Source organism: Neodiprion fabricii, chromosome 4 (genome assembly GCF_021155785.1).
Source record: "Neodiprion fabricii isolate iyNeoFabr1 chromosome 4, iyNeoFabr1.1, whole genome shotgun sequence".
In the NCBI taxonomy this organism is placed as follows: domain Eukaryota; kingdom Metazoa; phylum Arthropoda; class Insecta; order Hymenoptera; family Diprionidae; genus Neodiprion; species Neodiprion fabricii.
The window spans coordinates 29,005,870-29,022,518 of record NC_060242.1 but is presented as its reverse complement, the minus strand read 5'-3'; the positions used below and the strand labels follow the sequence as shown (position 1 = coordinate 29,022,518).

The 16,649-nt window shown below is 44.1% G+C and overlaps 1 protein-coding gene across 2 annotated transcripts in view; it reads left to right on the top strand.

Annotated features, from left to right (window-relative positions):
- The window catches only part of LOC124181707, a 170,723-nt gene that overhangs the window by 16,047 nt on the left and 138,027 nt on the right, over positions 1-16,649 (top strand). Inside the window, exon 2 of one of the 2 annotated variants that reach the window (XM_046568513.1) lies at positions 15,920-16,008. The exons of the other annotated variant lie outside the window; for it this stretch is intronic. The gene's annotated coding sequence lies outside the window, so the exon portion shown is untranslated. The remainder of the gene's footprint in view (positions 1-15,919; positions 16,009-16,649) is intronic. 2 annotated transcript variants of the gene reach the window in all.

Here is a 16,649-nt window from a genome sequence, read left to right as displayed (position 1 = left end):
TTATGGAAGTCGGATAATTGTTAATTAGGTAGATGTACTGTAATTGGTACAGTGTACCTGCGGCATCGTGCGGAGTTATTATATCCAAGGGAGATACCCTGGACACGAGGATGAGGTACGTGTACCTGCTACTCTTGAAAATGAATGACCGTAATTGTCCTTACGTGTTTCCTACTTTCCTTCCGCAATTCACTCGAAAATATTGACGTGAATTTTTTTTTGCGCGTCACGTCTGTCTGTCCAAAAATCATAGAATCGATTGGAACAACTTACGATTCATTCACGCAGCTTCGTGATTTTGCAATTTTGATCGAGATCTGTACAAATTCTGTGATTGAAATTCCGCCGTCGCGTCTCCATCCTCCATCTGGCAATTTTTATCCTGAAGAAGTAAGCATTATTAATATATTATTGTACATAAATGTTTGATCAACCGGAGAAAAACATGAAACTCAATTTAAAGTTATGAAACGCATAATTAAAGTGCTCTTGTATCAATTGACAACGACCCCAATTATCGTGGCAGATTAACGATACGTATTATAATTGTTGATTAAAATGCGCATACACCTAACCTAACCTAACCTATAAACGTATAGGACATCGTACCGTCCGATTTTTATCTCGATGCGTGATGAATATTTAAATGAGCTACAACAGGCCGTTAATTGACGAGCGTCGACATTTGGCTGTATTTTGCTAATTATTTCAACTTTCTATTGATCAATGGTAACGGATTTCATCTGTTCATGTAATTATTAAATGCGAGAGAAAACCGTCATACCGAAATCTGATTGTGGCTTGAAACAATATACAGGAAATGAAAATTTTTGAAGAAATTTGAAGACACGCAAATGATTTAGAGAGACCCTAAGAATTAGCTTGGGCGCTCTGCTGCTCATGTATTCAAGTTATGAAATTTCTATTAATTCTCGGCTCGATATATCGATCCCAGGTCATACCCTCGCTTTTAAGGGGGTGCCTTAGTCGATTTCGACGTTGTCGTATATATCTTCAAATATCGAAGTCCGCGTATCTGGAACGCGAAAAAGGCTCAACAGCCCTATTCCATATAAAATTCTGAACAAAAACACTCCGATACATTTTCATTTGAGGCAGAAATAAAGGAATGGCACGGATTCTACGAAATCGCAATAGTAAATTTGTAGAATTCATGCCATTTCCTTATTTCTGCGTCAAATGAAAATATATCGGAGTGTTTTTGTTCAGCATTGTGTATAGAACGGGAGCGTTGAGCCCTTTTTTGCGTTTGAGATACGTGCAATTCGATATATGGAGATATATGTGCAAACGTCGAAATCGACCAGGGCACCCCCTTAAGCAACTCATTGTCGTCGACTTTGTCAAGCGTGTATTCCGCAGCCACGCAGGCGCCCTACGCGCTTTGCCGTGCGTTCCAATTTTCATGCACATCGACGTACAACGTAGCTTCGGTCAGTGAGTCAAGCCACCGTGACGTTATACGCATGTTGTAAAAATGACACTGGATTTAGAGATTTTTTTTCTTCAACTGAGAACGAGCCGCCGAGCAAATGCCACTTTTATTTTCCTCCGCGTCATACATTATATTCTGCAATCCGGGCGTTTTCGTCTTGAACGTAATTTATCGTACATCGCCTTTACATCTCGAATGTTGAATTTTGCAGGATTCACGATGCTTTCCTTGAAGCAACGCTCAAGAGTTTGTCAGATGCCTGGTGCTTGACAGCGGTGTTTAATATGCAGAAGGCGGGCAGGCGCCCCTGTCCCCTCGACCTATCTTGTTATCTAACAACGTCTATGGAAAGTATGCAGTACGTGGTAATAAAATTAGTAATTATGCCCCATTATTCAAATTGCTGGTCTCCGACGCGACGGGCAGTGACGATGGAAGGTTGTTGTATATACACTCCGTGGGGTTGCCCGCAACCGAGTCGACGGGATTCCGGGCGAAAAACCCGGGCTGTATTTATACGTTGTACGTAACGTGTTTTCGCCCTACAATTCAACCGTCAAGCTTTGCGACTGCTTCGTAGTCACCTTCTCCATGCTTACGTCTGCAGTGATTGCAGAATCGACGTCGGTGATAATTGTGCGTATCCGTAGAATCCCGCGACGCCGTCGCGCGTTTATGGCAGTTTCGAAATTCCGACTCTCTTTTTGATCTAAAAAATCCGTTTATCGCCATTATTCATCATGCTTTAGCGAACTTTAAAAGCCACCGTTATATTGCATTTGATTGGAATCGTTTATATTGTTCATTCTCAAAGGATGATATCGGTCGCTCGGTTCCGAAAGGGGTGAAAAAATGCTCCTAGGTGTAAGCTCGGTAAAACATGTGTATAAATCCCTGCAAACGCGTCAAGGGTAACTTTTTCGTTCTGTTTTTTTACCTCTTTTCGGGGTTGTGCGGGGATGTTTTGTAACAAAGAGTTAAAAAAAAAAAAAAAAAAAAAGAAAGAAAAAAAAACAGAGTTGCTTAATTAATATACGGAACTCTTATACAGCCGCGGGCAGGCCTGATTATGTTTGAGTTTCTCCAGTACCTGAGTACCTCTACCCAGCCACCGCGGACGGACGGGATCACGTAGTACAGAGAACTCAGTTCTGCTCGACCTTACTCGTCTCACCCGTTTCTCCTCACGTCGCCTCGCCACCCCCCAGCCGGCAACGTTCTCCAAGCGTAAATTACGAAAATGAAATTAATTACGATAAACCATACCGCCCCCGCCTCGCCGCCCGCCCTCCAACCCTCCGACAGGAGCTACCAGTTTTTCTAAATCTCATTAGTTTCCGCTGTAGGTGAGTAACATAATACCTGCGCCTTCTTCTTTACGGTTAACTTTCATCATGCTCCGAATACACAGTAGACTTGCCGTAACTTCCTGACTTCCGAGTGCCGAGGGTGGTCGAGTTTTCTCACAGGGACGCGATCCCGGCGAGAAGTCGGCTCGCGAGAAGTTACGGAAAGTTCACTCACTCTACGGCTAGTAGTAGTCAGCGAGCCGCGGATCGGACAACCTTCGATCCAGTTGGGAAAAACGGTTCGGGGCGGGCGGCGAAACGCGGACGCGTGTATGTCCATCGTGAATGCAATTTTTGCCTCTGTCGATTTGCATTTACAACCGAAGAATGTACCGATTGCTCAACTCAAATAGTGGAAGACGTGCGAATACACTCTAATTATTCATCCGATGCAGGAATACGTCAGGATGGGTGGAAAAGATGACGCGGCGTTGCGTTGCGGCTCGCGTAACGGAAAACTTTTACAAGGTGACAGAAGTAATCAAACTAACACCGTTAACCTTTTATCGTCGATGTACCGGCCGGTCCAATTCCGACAATAGACGCTTTTGGGAACGCATCGTTCGTGTTTTATGGTAATAAATAAACGTATCTATGTTTTTATAGCTGCAGTCTAGAACAACCCATAATTACATTGCAATTACGGTTGTCATTCATGTACGTAATACACAGTATTACAAGTCTCGACATTAGCTGCCCGTATTATTGCATAGCATTACCGGTGTTTCCGTTTTGTACGATTTCCAAGGTAGACGACTCGGGGCTTAACTCTGCGATATTGATTCGATTTTGATATCCTGCGATTACATGGTGATCAATCGTGAGTTCAGTCGAAGGCAGGATTGGAAGTTGTCTCGTTACTGACATAACGGATGATTTCATAAAAATCAGATGAATCGCATCAAGGACAGTTTGAAATCCGACATTCGGAGAGACTGCAAAATTTACCCAGTGACGTGTTGCAACGAATACCGCCTAGGCCGATTCCTGATCTTTGCACAGGTCGAGCTATCCAAAAATTTGTGACACCCGTGGTTTCCGCTTGCTTCATTTTGTTCAGCCGAGAGTTAGACGTCCCTAATCTCTTTAAGGCATCGTCGCGGTGCCGCGGAGGCCTCGAGGGATGTCAGGATAATTAAACTAGACACGCGTCCTTGGATACACGATCCTGGAAACGGGCGACTTTATAACCACGACGCGGGAGAAAAACGCGCGCGAGAATATCAGAATCCAGGAATTTTCTTATTACCTTGAATAAGGCGGACGAGAAACTTGACTCGCCCGTTTTGGAGACACAATAAATATTCAAGTGACAGTTGGACGGGCTATTTCCAACCGACTCAACCTCCCGTCCCGCGTTCCTCGTGCGCAAAAAGTTATTGCCGTCGGTCTTGTGTTACGCCTGTGTGTCTCGTCCAAAAGCGCCCTGATAGCACCTCGAGTTCGCCCGGGGTTCACGTGTATCTGTCCGCCATCTTTATCGAAGAAAAATATGATAAATATTCCATATAATTCAAACGGGGAATATTCATAGCCTCGCAGGAGCCGAGGGTCTCTTTCCTTTATTTTCCTCTCTCCGTCCCCCTCTTCCTCTCTGTCTGAGTATCTTGAATATTTTCGTACGAGGGTCGCTGCCGTTGCTGATGCTGATGCATCCTCCCATCAAAGATCCACGCGTTTCACGGTGGTTCAAGCACGAACCTGCAAATCGGCGACAGCGACCCAACTACAAACATACGGCAGGGACCCGCGGCAAGATAAATCCGATGGTCCAGATTTAATCTTCGCTTATCTCTGCGGTTCGCCTAACTCGAAAGCAATCTGGTCATTCGATGACTCGCGAAGGGTCGACCATTCCGCGATCGAGCCCTACGCTTCAATACCGCGAGGATTCGAGTGCTCTTGTCAATTCTAAAGATTTGAACTAACTTCACATCCTTTCATGCGGATTCGAGTAACTTCTCAGGGACCAAGGTTAATTCCAATAGCTCTACCTGACTGGAAAAAGTAGCTCGGCACTGATTGAAGTGATCTACACACAAATTTCGAGTGAATTTCACACGGATTCGAGTCGCGATTTTACGCGACCGTAAGTGGATTCATAACACTTTTTATCAAGTATATCAGAGCCAATTGCTTGCCAAGCGCGTTGAAAAAGTTCACCGTGATCAACTAACAATGAGTTGCGGCATTCTCGACTCATCTCTGATTTTGGCTTTACGCTGGGTAATTGGCGGTTGAAAATTCTTGGACATAAAGTGTGATGATGAGGATTACTTCTCAAGCTTGATCCGACCAACTCTTGCAAGAAACAAGGCAAAGTTGAATGGATTAAAAATCGTCGATTGAAAAAGCGAACAACGAAAAGAAACCAAGGAGAAGAATAAGCGAGTGGGACGATAGGAAAGGGGAAAAAAGGCGGAGAAACGCTGATGTCTTCAGGGGTGAGCTGCTCCGGGCAGCTTCATCATCTGCCCATCCAGCGGCGCTGTTTTCAATTTTCCAAGCCGGGAAACTCCGGCCTTCAATTAGAGCCGTTGGCCCGAGAAAGAAGAAGAGACCGTGGATGTATTGCCCGGCTGTTTGTCTCGCCCCGGTAGAACATAAAACACAGTTACGTTTAGCAGGTACAAAGCGGAGGCTGGCGTTGATAATACGAAAGTTTGCTGCACGGTCTGCGGCGAGGGTGGCGAGTGGGTTACCTCGGCCGCAGGTTAAGAACTGTGTACGGCGGGATTGGCGGACGAGGGGATCAAGGGGAACGCAAAGGGAGGCATCGGGGAGTAGCCCATGGGCCCCGCTTTGTGCCGTGGACAGATTCGGCCGCTGGGGGTGCCGTGCTGTCTACCTATACCATGAAGAAACTACACGCGTGTTGGCGCATCCTATACCTCTAATGCCTGCCTTACGCTTACCCCTCGCGTCGAGGGATATTTACTCCGCGTAGATTCTCCCGGCTTTGATGCGATTAACGAATAGCTACGTGCGCCTGTGTGAAGATCCGCCCACCACCGCCCGGCAACAGCTCCTCGAGAACTTTGACGCGAATTGGATATACCGCCGCCCACGGCCAGTAATTCCTTCTTCGTCTCGACTTGAATACTTTTTCAAACGTTATTCTCATCCCGAGCAGGATATATTGTGTTACAAGCTGTATCGGTCGACCTTATGCTGCAAGGTATCGAGATCCTCCCGGGCATTTCATCGCGGTACCTGGAATGACGATTTTACCGCTGAGGTCGAAAGTATTCATTTCTGGAACGATGGTTCGGAGATTCGTTTCGAGAGATATTCGAGATCGTTGTTACTCCGAAGACGGCGTAAGACGATCGAATATTTTATGTCGTTGAAAAAAGAAGAGATTTTTTCTCACATTTGAAGATATGGAAAACACCGATACATTTGTGAATTTCTATCCATGGCAAGCTATTTTTGGCAATGTTTTCCGTTGAATCAATCGCTGGCTTTTTGATTGCTCGCAAAACGGATCGCGTAATATCCGAATTTCCTAGCTTCTGATCAGATCAATTACACCAGTCGCACAGTTTGTTGGGACGCAATTGTTTACAGTGGAGCAGTCCGCGAATGATTGTTTGAGTAACAAACACAATCCCTGTATTGTTGCGACGAATGAACTCATCGTTCCATTATGAACCGTTTAGGTGAAGCGTTCTATCAGAAACAATGTTATAGATTTCCTATCTAAACGTGCCAAACGGGCGTATATACCTACGTTTGTTTCGCCGGTCAATTGCTGCAAAGCTGAACAATTTTCCGACCTTGACTCTCGAGTACAAATCAATATTAATAGACATCGACAACATCACAAAAACAAAAAAAAAATGGCGGTATTCAGAAATTGCTTTCTTCCGCCTGAGAAATTTGACCTGTGATTTTTTAACGTACCGCGCAGAAAACAAGCTCGATACTCCGGTAAAAGCTTCTTTTTTTTTTACCTCGGACTGTTTTTCATTCGCTTCATTCGCCCTCACTCTTCTCTTCTTTTCCCCTTAGATTTTCATTCGCACGCCGCCCGGTTTAAGAGAAAATTCACAACTCGTCGTCGCATCAAATATGTACAAAAGTGTAATTATGACGTAATATTTCTCACAGACTGCGTGGTTCTCTTCTCCCCCCCCCCCCCCTCACTCTCTTTCCGCCCCCCGTACATTTCCATCGTCAGAGCGAGTTCTTCCTTTTGTTATTCTTCCATTTTTACCGTGATTACTTTGAATTGTTCGTTTTAACATTTTAAATGTGTTTTGGTCGCAATTACGAATTCAAATGGCTTCCGGGCCGCGGTACGAAAGCGGGGCGACCTGCAGAATCCGACAAAACGATGTAGCTGGGAGGCCATTGAGGAAGAGGAGGAGACGACGAAGAATGGGAGGACAAAAATCGAGTAAAATCTCTGCGATGATTTTCATCTCTTGACACATCGCTTTGTGCGTACAACAGCGGCGCGGTTCGGCGAGCCTGTCTGACGAAGGGCGAATCCACGCGCCGCTACTGCGAATTCATTAATAATACCTGCGCACGGCCGGTATCGCCTCTTCGGGGAATATAGGTATACATACGTACATGGTTATATGCCCATACGAGTATTTTATTTTATTTTTATTTCGTCACCGCAAAAAGCCGCACGGTAAGGGAAAGAAAAAAATTGTCAAAGGGACCGGGACGGAGCGCGCGGGCCTCGAGGATATCGCGGAGTAGGGGTAACAAGATGATTCAAACCGCGTCGGGATTCGAAGGCAGCGAAGGCCTCTTAATTAACGTACTATCAACTCCGCAGCTACAGTCGTTAACATTAAACTCAGGCACTGAGGCACCGAGGCATCGCGGCTTATGGGCTGGGTCGGGGCGTATTAGGGGCTGCCGGGTAAACAGTTGAATGTCGTTGCGACGTCTTTGCTGGAGGCGGCCGCCCCCGCCAAGGAAGTACGAACTAAATCGAGGCAGTTACCTACCGACGAATTATAACAGGGTTACCCGCCAGCCTCCGCTAAACCCGTGAGGAGAAACAAACAGACTATTCCGGCTTTTAATAAGACAACCACGGGTCGCGAATCTCTCCGGCTTACGTACCTGTGCAGCGCGAAAAAGCCTCGGGAGCACCGCAACGACGCGAGTTACGCCGGAAGACAAGGAATTAGAGACAGGAAACACGTTTCGGGAAACACGAGACGGGTAATCGCGACTTTAATCAAAACACAGGAAAACTTTTAGAACCGTTAATGCCCGTACGTTTTCACGTATATCGGGACAATTTCCGAGGCCATAAGTTACTTTGCGTGTCGGCGTGTATGCAGAGGTACGCGACAAACTAACCAGCGGGCCAGAAAACCTCGTGCCGTGTCATAAGTGAAGAACGCATCCACGAATTTCAAGCGTGTATCGATGTTGCGGGAGAACGGTGAGTGACCTCTTTATTCCGGAATTCAAGCCCTCGGCCGGGGAACTATAATCAATTCCTATCAACGTCAGCGCGTCTCAAATGGATCGTGGAGGCCATCCCCCCCCCCCCCCCCCCCTCCTCCCCTCCCACCTTCTCCCCACCCCGCGCCCTTCCACCCGAATGACGTAATTAGAATAGAAATGTCATTAGATCGTCGAGGAGGCATCTCGGAGAGCGTTTAGTCAATCCGCTCGGGTACATCCTCATTGCCTTTTCACCGGCCCATTAACTCGGTTCAGCCCATCTGAGTCGCGTGTGTTACCTTCGCTCGCGCTTGTGGTGCTTTCAGCATGGTCAGAGCTTACCTACGTGACGCGGTTCACTGGTTCCTTGTTTTTAAATTATCGTTTTCTCTTTTACCACACTCAAGGCGATTCGGCCGGAAATTGAAACGTCACGAGGAAATTTATGCTTGCATGTAACACGTGACAAATTGCAATGATATTGTTCGGTAACTTTCGTACAACGTTAGGATGACGGCGTAATACAAGCTCGGTGAGCGCATTATCGTACTGTTGAGTGTTGGAAAACCGATCGCCGTCCGGGTAGATATATCGTAATGGAACGGCGAAATTAATATGAGAATATGTATATAGGTATGCTTAAGCCCTGTATACCATAAACTCTTGAAACTTTAGCCAACCACTTGGCGAAATTTAATTATACAGCTAAAACAACCTGGGCAGCTGGTTATACTTAGGGACAATCTAACTTTCCTTTCGGTTCTGTTTACCTCGCGAGAGTTATACTAATTTCAACGTTGCTATGTATACGCGCGTGTAACCAAGGATTTTCGTGCCATCTTTCCACTTTTTCAGTTTATTCTCTACACTTAAATTATAAGTATGCATCGAATAGCTATCTATTATAATTACATTAATTCTGTTTCAAACTCGAAGGAAAATTGATTCAGCGAATAAATCGCACAACGTAATCGCTTCTACAACGCTATGGCTCGTTTGTACATACAAGATTTCTCAATGTCGTTTATCAATTTTTTTTCTTTTATCACAAACGTTTTTTTAGAGCATACAAATTGATTTGCTCGAAATGACCAACCGTGTTCCCGTATGTTAGATTCATTTCACGATGTGTATTATACGGTTCGTACTACGTTTCTGAGATCACATCAATGAATTTTCAACACTCTGGAATGAATTGCCGATTTGAGAAGTTCCGAGTTTTTTTCGTGAATTCAATCACTCGGAGAAAAGAGGAGCCAAGAGAACACAGTTTAACGTTGTACTGTCGAAAAATTGGTCTGCTTTTAATTCTCGAACGCTCCATGTGACGGGAATGAATATTAATGTGAAATTTAGAGCAGGTATATAAACACATGTGAATTATTGCGAGGCCTGAAACATGGGGTGAGAATCGGTGTGATTCGTTGTTTGGAACGGAATACCCAAGAGTTGGATAACACGCCCACACTTGCCAACGAAGCAATGCGAGCGGGTATCCTTTTCCGTAATGTGGGAAGTTTCGGATAACGGCAGGTTATTCTCGGACCTCGTTGATAATTTACAGTACCTATAACGTTTCGGAGGAGGTGGAAGGCCGATTTTCAGGCGAGAGGTGACGATGGGCTCAACGAGGAATTTGCACGGCATGACCTCGTCGTTGGCCCGCGTTTAATTTAAACGAGCGTGAACGGGCGGGCGGATCAAAACGTGTAATGGTCGGTACCCAATAACCCGCGTCTTCTGACCCATTACGCATTGATACAGTGCACTATTTTCTACCCTGCAATCAACCACGGTAAATTTAACCCTTCAGCGCCGCTTGCGCAGCTACGTTTTGTCCCGACGAGCGAAGACGAGACGTACAATGTGGGGCAGAATGCGGATAATAGACGGTGTATGGACAGGCCGTTAGAACGAGGCGGGCTTGAGGGAGTGGAGGTTATAAACTCCGCCATCATCCATACACGCATCCCGCGGCATTGTCCCGGCTAGGTTACGACGGGGCGTTAAAATCGAATGAAAATGATCGGGATGAGCTCAATTAAGGCAGCCCCGTAGAGTTACGGTGAGCCCAGAGATTTAGCCGAGATTTCGCGGCCGCGGTTCTTACGCTCCTATTATTGCAGAATTTACAAAGTTTTTCACAAAGTTGCGGGTGTGCCTGGCTTCGTTACGAGCTAAGCTGCGCGTGACCGCGTTTCGCGGGTTCCGAAAACGTTGCGTTTCCGGTTTGCTGAAATCACCGTAATTGCAAAATTGCCGGAAACCAGTTCCGACGGCTGTTCACATCGCGATCAGCTGGATATTGCTCAACGAAATTCCTCGCCGACGTTCACCAGCCGCAGCAGCGGCAGATATGCCGATATCCGGATATGAGATATCGCGGGATTCTGCAGAATCCTGAGACTTCGACTATCCAGCAATGCACTCGGATTGATACCGCATCCATTTACATCTCCAGCCGAGATACGTTTCGCTTATGCACAACGGCCTGCGATGCTGGATGGAATTTTCCCTGGTACATGTGTCTGTATAGCGTCTAGTCTGGAAGGATAACTTTTTCCTGATTATTTATGAAAACACGGTCGCGGTCCTAAATTAACCCCTGAGAAGCGAGGAGGGTTGCGACCCGCGCTGCAAAGGGAAACAAAATAACGGTGGATCTATTCTCTTTACCCGATGCGTCGACGTTTAACGACGCACTAAATGCGCTTTCCGCACTACGACACAGACTTCTGCGCTCGTAAAACGCGTGCTTTGAGGTTTCATGATACGAAAGTGTGTGCTTGGCCTACAATTAGTCATTGTACTCTCGTAAAAGCGTGAAGTGCAGGCACTGGATACCATCCCGAAGTCATTCGCTTCGGGCTCTTGTCGTACCATTTTTTGCAAAAGCGGTTTCGAGAGCGGGGAAAAGAATAGGCGGCAAAGAAAAAAACGAGGCGAAAATGTTCCGATCCTCGCTAACTCTCGGTGGAAAAAAGAGTACGCGTAAAGAAATAGAGACACTATGACACGTGTTTACGTATGATTACATAATGCGATGCAAGAGTTGATACTTGAAAATAGGAAACGGCCGATTTAACAATAGAATATTTGCGAATGATGATTACTTTTAATTAGTATTTAAAGAACTTTTCAATTCTTCTTTGCTTTTTGAAAACGTTCCTTTTGAATGAAAGCTGGAAAGTTTGGGATCATCCTCCTGTGTAATAAAAATCGACTCACATACACGTTACGGGAAATTACCAAAAAACTGCAGAATTTAATCAGTCATAGTGAAATATTTGAAGTCATTCGCAGAAGTGACTTGATCGATGATAACGAACAATCACAGTGGATGTATGGAACGCGATTGCATCTCACGAGAAGCGCTGATCGTGCAATTCCCAGTCGGACTCAAAATTTCATCAGATTTGATTTCGAATAAAGAAAAATTTGAAGAATCTCTCACGATCGCCTCGATAGTAATACGCGTGTGAGAAATTGAAGTTAAGACAAGAAGGAGAGCTTAATTCTTTGTAGACTTTGAGAGACTTTTGATTGCCGGCTAGGAAGTCCGAATTATCGCCGAGTGTTCCTCATCCCCGATTCATTTTTCCCCAGTTGTTCGTTACGCCCGGCGCGCGGCGATTCTTGGAGGAAAACAGTGAGCGAACCTTGCTATATTTTTCAAAAATGGAATTTAAATATTTAAATCTGGTGCCCCTGCGGGCCGGGGGCAGAAAAGGTCAGGGCGAAATATATGCCAGCGGTGGGCAAACAGGAGTCGACGGTAAATATTACCGGGTCTGCATATAAGCGTGCAGGAAACCTACGGGAACAGTTAGCACACAGTCTGTCCCGCCGGTCTAGTCAACGAAGAAGTACAAACAATTACTCTTTTTTTCTATTCTCTCCTTTACCTTTCCTCGACTGACAAACCGCCGGACTCTATAACGTCGCCGGATTATCAAACGCAATTAAATGCACCCATATTCCATGGCAGGTAGCGGGCTCAGGGCGCGGCGTGTTTTACCTCTTGGTCACTGCAAGTCCAATAGAACCGACCACCATGTGCAGCCCTGCGGGCAACTGACCGCAGTCACCGATCCATGGGTAAAATTTTCCATGTCGTTAACATCAATCGATCGATTCGATTGTGAGTTAGATGCGATCAAGCGTCGGGAGAAGAGAGAGTATAATATCGTTTACAAAATCACCGGAAAATAATATTGATGAAATTTAATTGGAGAAAAATTCGAACGTGCAAATTATAATATCTTTTATCAAGTTCCTGATATCCTACATTTTTATTAGGTACATTGGAGGAATGTTGTTTCATTTGTGTTGATCGTCGCTGGCATGGCAAATAACCCTGCTGGAGAATTTCTAAACGATTTTTTATCCTGTATTACGGTAAGCCCTATTTATGCTCAATGGGGTGTCCTAGTCGATTTCGACGTTGTTTTGGGTATCGTCTGATATCGATGTCCACGTACTTCAAACTCGGAAAAGGGCTTAACGGCCCCGTTCTACACGCAATTCTAGACAGAAAAATTCCAAAACAATTTCATTTATCACAGAGTCGAAGAAGTGGCGCATGCATGGATTCTACGAAATCGAAATATTAAATTCGTGTACTTCACGCCGTTTCTTATCGGTTAAGCCCTTTTTTGCGTTTGAGATACGTGGACTTTGATATTTGGAGATATATGCGACAACGTCGAAATCGACCAGGGCACCTTTTAAATGCGTTTTCGTCTAATTCTGCTCGTTCGCGAAGCTTCACTTTTCCTTCGCTCCGCATCCTGTGAATTCTACGGGAATCCGAAGCGCTCCCAGCAGCCATAAGCGGTGATATTAGGGCCCGAGTATCGGGTAAGAATTCCGAAATCGGACGGGGGGATGCTGAGTGGAAATATGAGACGAAGATGAGGGACTTGTTTGATTTCGTTCATCAATATCTCAATATTCAAGAACGATGGATTTCGGTTTATGGAATGACGAATATCGCCGGGAGATAGATGGATAGATCATTCATAATATTTTATACTCTCAGCTCTCGGCGATGGGATTTTCGACTTCAATATTTATGCATTTTAATATTCTATCGAGCTTGTATCTCTCCTGTCTGTATGCGATACGTGTGTACACCGTACATACATATTTATATGCATGCGGTCGAAGTTAATTAGAAGATCTTTATTATCTAGCCTACAGCGCACTTCTAACACTAGATACGATTCCAGACTATACCTGCGGAGTTCTGCGGTATGTAAATTCAAATGAGATCGTTTCTTTCGCGTTATCAATGACAAATGCGCAATTCATTCCTTATCTTATAGTTTTGTTTATAAATCTGCCGTAAAATCCGATCAATGTTAAAAAATTCTCAAGCTGATTACGGAGTCGAATATTATTTTTCAGGATAACTTACCTTCCGTTGCAGCTAATTTAGACACCTCGATTTTTGCATTACTTTAAACTGCTGTTTGTTTGACGTCGGATGTTTATCTTTCAACTCTTAATATCTCTGCTTCTACTTCAGGTTATTGAAATCGATTTGAGGTAAGGAATAAGAAGATGAGTTTGAAAGGGTTTCAATTTATTAAATTTATCTTCATCTCGCAGCAAAGGTATATGATCGAAATTCCCTGAAGCTGTCCCGCTGGTCGCAAACTTTACAATCCACACAGGTCTGCAGGTATCGTGTTTAGAAGATGCGGTATGCTTATAAGTGTAAGTTTTTTACAAAATGTTGTCCGCTAGAATCGAATTCGACAAACGAACGCGGACACATCCCGAATCGGAAGATTGCTTCCGCAATTTCATGCCGAAGAAACAGCAAAGCGGGACGTGCATGCCTTTGGACTAGATTTTTCTACGTAAGAAAAGAGTAAAGAAAAAAAAACAAAAAAAAACTAAAGTAACTGCGTCTCAACTACGCGTTTGAACAAAATTTCAATGTATAATACGTAGAAACTGTGAAGAGCTTCTTCGAAGACGTAATATACTCGCAATATATTCTATTTCCAGTCAGCGGAGGTAGCTTTGAGTTATACGCATTATATTTTTTTCCGCAAATTATTTACATATTTTTTTCCATGAAATTCTCGTCGTCGCGGAGCTCTGCGATTTTCTAGAACGGTTTGAAAGCGACGCGGCTTTCGAGGAAAGCCCCCGCAGAGCATCGCGTACCCGACAAGAACTCAGCGGTGGCTGAGTGAAAGGAAAAGCGCCCTCTGTCTGAATGCTATTCCATTGATTACGTCAAATTTCGAAGCTTTTCTCGAGTCTGCGGTATTTCAGTCTCTTTTTTTGGCTCGAAGCCATTCCCAAGTCGAATCCTGCCCCCCGTTTCATCTCTCGAATGAACGTTTGAGCGGGTGATTTGCGCCGTAGACATCGTTCGCATTATGGGTGTATACAAGTCGTACGGAAATCAGTGTTGATTAAAATTTATCCGACTGACAAGGAGATAATTAACGGATCGAGGAGTTGAGCGAACCCGATTTGCTCGCAGTAAGTTTTTGCCGCGAATCTGAATCTTCTTCCCCCTTCGGCATCGCGTTGAAATGAAGACGCCCCGGTATTCTATCACGTCGTTGAGTCGACTTCCAAGCGAAATATACGACGCTCTAAAACACTTACTTATGTGTTTTTTGGACCTCGACTGCCGACGCCGCCCGTCGCTTTTAATGAGGCGAAACGCTGTTCTATTTACATTCGAAAACCTGCTGGGACGTGCATGCAACGCGGTACCAGAGCCGGTGTAAATGCATTCCACGAAATTACGCTGGAACGATGCGGACCCTCTAGGCCATCCTAGTCCTGCGACACGCGAGGATATATTAACGCCGAAACCAGTTCTATAAACATCTCCGCGGGTGACAAAATTATACCGCCCGTTTCAATCAAGTAGTAAATGCTCGCTTCAGACTAGCGCCGGTTTCGCAATACGTCGCAAATACCGTACAATACATTATTCGCGAATTACTGCAATAGCGCAATTCTGCTACTATTGCTGTATCATACCACAGTGATCACAATTATTCAAATCATCAACATTTTCGACACGGATGGTTCGTGTTCTGTCACGTGACTTGTATTATTTATGCGGGTATTCAATATTTTCATATTACTGATTTATTGCACCTAATTTATACACCCGCAGAAGTCGAAGAGTTGTACTTTTCATCAAGTGCTTCTGCAATTATTACCATGGAGTAAATGTTTCAACGACGTGGCAATATTTGTACCGTAGCGGTTCTATGGCATCGGCTATAACGATACTTGTATACCTACGGCATTGGTTTGACCATGAATATCATGCCGTATTGGCGTATTTTGTGAGAAGGATACTACGATTATATGCGATTTATAATCAATAATATTGTGGTATCGTAATGCAATTTTCTAATGCATTCGGTCAAGTTTGCTGTTTGGCCTTTAATAGAGTGTAATTGACCTGCAATCGACAAATTGCTGTTCTTTAACTCTATAATCTTTAATCGGGTCAAATCAATTTCGATTGTTATCTGATCTTTTATTTATTCACACTGAAAAGAACCGGTGGTAATTTTTAATGGCTGGACAGAACAGGGCTGTGAGTTCAATAAATTGATAATATGGTTTCAGGATTTTACGATTCACGTTATTTGATTCAAATTAATTGTAACGGATAGCTGTACTTATAAATATACGCTTTCAGTGAAAACTTTCGCGCAGTTGGCAAATTCAGGATGGTCACGGATGCTGGAAACGTGGAAGTCTCGGAGATATCAGTCAAGTTTACACGGAGTAAGTAACTTCTGGAATAAATATGTAATAATAATAATAATTTCAATTTTTACGTGAACGTCAACTTTTTGCCTGTCACGTTTTGCAGTTGACGGACAAATTATCTAAAACCATCACTGATTTGAAATCGATTTCTTTCTTTTGCTGGTTGTACGTGATAAAATTATTCAAAACCACTTGCAATCACTTGAAAAGATGCTGCGTATGTTCTTCTCATAGATGGTACAAACCTTTCACCAGTATAATTTTGCCCATGTTTTCCACTTCACTTTAAAAGAGGGGACAAGAAGTATGAAATGGTAGATGACTATCCGATGTCAGAAATAATAGAATATAATCCAGTGTGAAACGATGAAATATCATATAATCACAATTTATCTATTCATTGCCTTTGGACACTAATGGAAATATGGCTGAATCTTCTGAAAACTTGAAACACGAGCGAAACCTATCGACTACTTAATTAGCCTTGATCGTAAATTTTCATTTCGAGTGTCAATAAGTAGGTACATTTTCTGCAGTAACTTGAAATAATCACGAGGTACCTTTTCTATTTTGTTAAAAGTAACAGCTGCGAATGTTACAGGAAATAAAATTTCCGATCTTGCCTTACGCACAAATATATCTTTGCCATTCAACTT